The sequence below is a fragment of the Dioscorea cayenensis genome, chromosome 8 (assembly GCF_009730915.1).
Source record: "Dioscorea cayenensis subsp. rotundata cultivar TDr96_F1 chromosome 8, TDr96_F1_v2_PseudoChromosome.rev07_lg8_w22 25.fasta, whole genome shotgun sequence".
Taxonomy (NCBI): Eukaryota; Viridiplantae; Streptophyta; class Magnoliopsida; order Dioscoreales; family Dioscoreaceae; genus Dioscorea; species Dioscorea cayenensis.
In genome coordinates this window covers 15,935,613-15,939,172 of record NC_052478.1, presented here as the reverse complement: position 1 = coordinate 15,939,172, position 3,560 = coordinate 15,935,613, and positions in this window count along the sequence as shown.

Sequence of the window (3,560 nt, the reverse complement as noted above, 5' to 3'; positions counted from 1 at the left end):
GCAAAGTTGAACACTCAAGCTTTGGAAACTGGAGACTCTATAAGGGTGGCCTAGTACCGCAGATAGGGAAAGGTTAGTACACTCTAAGACGGTAAGGTTAAAGGAGCCAAGGAGAATGTCTATGGTGAAAAGAAGATAGTTTTTTAGAAAATATAAAAATTAAAAAACCAACAAAAACTAAAAACTAAGTTTTTATTTTCAATAAATATGGATCAAGTAAAGTTATTTGCCAAGGTTAAGCTTCTATCATATTACATGTTGTGGATCTTGTTGTTGCATAAGTATTTCCTTATTTTCTCTCACTCATTTAAAGTTATTTTCTGCAAAGTAGCAAGTTAATTTTATTTCTGCAAATTTTACTTTAGTGCATTTTATTTCGACAAAATAGTAAATAAATCTGAATTATATAACAAACAAAGAAAACAAAATAACTAAAATCAAACAATCAAAATATTAAAACAACTTAATATTAAGTAAATCAAAATCAAATTAAAGCAAGAGAAATTATTAAATCAATATGAAACTAATATTAATATCAAATAAAAAAAATAATTATAAGAGTAAGCAAAATAATTATAAAAAATTAAAATCAAATCAAGTAATAAATGTATCAAATTATTAAGAAAGAAATATAAAAAATAATCATAATACAAATAATAAGTATTATAATAACAATATCTATCTTATTAAAAAACATAATAACATAAGAAATATCTATATAATATGAAAACTATGAAGAAAATCGAATTAAAAATAATCTCTAAAATAGTAAAAATATTAAAATAAGCAATACAAATCTTAGAAGAAATAATATTAACAAAATATTAAAATAAAAATGGATGCAAAAATGGAATTAATCATTAAGAAACAAAATAATTTAGAAACACAATTATTAAAACTTGAAACTATCTTATCCAACTTAGACTATGTAAAAAATAGTATAAAAGAAAAAGGAAATCATAAAAATGACATAGATAGCTTATGTAATCAAGTAAAAAATATTCAATTAGGAACAAATAAAAAAATCATTAAACCGGTAACAACATTTAAAATTTGGACTAAAAAAGAATTATTAAAATCACCATAATATAGATTAAAATTTCCAAAAAAATGAAACACTTACTTGAAACAACAGAATATTATAAAATTGAATTAATAAAAATAAGATAATATCCATTAGAAGAATTAAATCAATATAACTTAAAAGATAAAATAAAATATCAAAAGTATATATGGCTTAATGAAGTAGAAGAATATTTAACAGAAAAATTAAGAATTATAAAAAATGGATCAAAAGAAGAAAAAGAACAATTAAAAAAATTTGAAAATAAAACTATCACAAGAATTTGATAAAATAGAAACAAAATATGTCTAAAGAAAATTCAGAAACTTCAGAAAATAAAACTATAGTAAAAAGTATAGATAATATCATAAGATTTTCTATCTTAAATCATATAAAATATAACAATCAAATTAATAAACATCATAAAAGAAAAGAAGTAACTCATACAATTGAAAAACATCAAAATAAAGCAAAAAATATGAATATTAAATTAATCCCATGAGAAGAATTATATAAATTTGGAATATTTGAATTAAAAACAAAAATATATGAACATTATAATGAAATAGAAATATGTTGTACAAGTGATGATAAACAAATTGTATTAGATTTAATAACAAAAGAATCATATAATAAAATAATATCATCAAGTTATACATTAATCCATCTAGGTTTAATAATGTTAGGAGTAATAGGCTTACACAGAAAAAGATTAGGAACAAAAGTGTTAGTAAGTTTAGTAGATATAAGACAAATAAAAAACATGACAAAATCAACAATAGAATCCATGGAAATAGATATGAATTGCAACCATCCAGAAATAATTTACATGACCCCAAACTTCTTAATTCCATTAGAAATATTCTATAAATATATAAAATTGGTCATAAATTCAAAAGGATACACCATGATTTCAAATGCAGCAAATCTATTAATAACTAAACATTGATAGGACAACTAACAAAGAGTAGTAGAATTAAATACATCTTAACGCCCAAAAAAGTAAAATCATTTCTAGAGAATCAAGGATTAAAAGGAATAAAAGGAAAAATTTATTCATCAGAAGTATTAGAAGAAAGTGAATGGAATATCCAACCAATAAAAATCCCAACAACAAGTAGACCAAGTAATGCAGAATTTTATAAAAACACTGATGGAAGTACTAGTGTAAAAATGATAGACTATAAAAACAAAGGAATAGTAATAGAAGAACTTCAAGAATAAAATGGACTTACTAAATTTAACAGATCCAAAATTAATAGAAATACAACTAAAACCATTAAAAAAATATTTAAGCAATATAAATACAAATATAACAGATCAAATAAAACATTAAAAGGCATTTTGGTTAATATGTGTTAGAGATTATGTAGCAATGAAAAAATCATATCAACAAAGTTCGGAAACATTAATAGAAGTTAAAACAGTAAAATATGATAATCAAGGAAATTGGATATGGATATCAAGAAAAGAATTATATCCATTCGAACATCAACAAAGAATGATTAGATTAAATAAATGGAAAAAATCATTAGAAGAACAATTTCAATCTATAGAAGCAAGTTACATATGAAAAATTTAATAGACTCAACAGACATAACCTTACTAGACAATTTAATAAATGACTTAATAAAATGTACATTAAAAAAGAATAAAATTTAAAAGAAAAAATAAAAGCTAGACAATGTCTATTGCTAAGAGGAGTTGAAAGATATATAACTTTAAGAGATCAAATTCATTATCAAGCAGAATCATTGATAGAAGTAAAAATTAAATCAAAAGAAAAAGATGAACATGGTAAATCTATCTGGAAATCAACACAAATAAAATATAAAGACTTTCATCAGGATGAATATTTAAAAGATCAAAATAGATTATGGAATTATAGATCAAGATTAAGAAATGAATATGATTCAATAGAAATATGTTATGATTAAAAGACCTAATAAATAAAATGAATAAATAAACATATAATTTAGATATAAATCCAAAATATTTATTAGAACAATATAATCAAGTTGAAAATTTTGAAAAATGCATACATAAATTTGAACTATTTAAAATAAATTATAAAACAAAATGTGATAAATGCTATAAATCACAGAGTAACATGTCAACAATGTGAAATTTCTTTATGTAGAAAATGTGTATTAGATCTTTATAATTTTACCTTTGAAGAACAAAAAATAGAAAAAACCAAATAATAAATTCAAACAAAATAAAGAAATAGTAGATCGATTATTAAAAAGGATAAAAACCTAAGAAGAAGAAATTGATAATCTAAAAGAAGAATTAAAAAAATAAAAGAAAAGGTATAATAATCCAAGAACAAAACCAAGAACAAAAGAATGATAATAACTTAATAACAAACTATCAAAAAGATAAACAGAAAAATGTAATACAAGAAGAAGTAAATTTGTTAGATAATGGCTAAGAAAAGAAAATTAAACAAAGAGAATTCTATAGAATTAGAAACTATGGGTGTGTTTGTTTGACC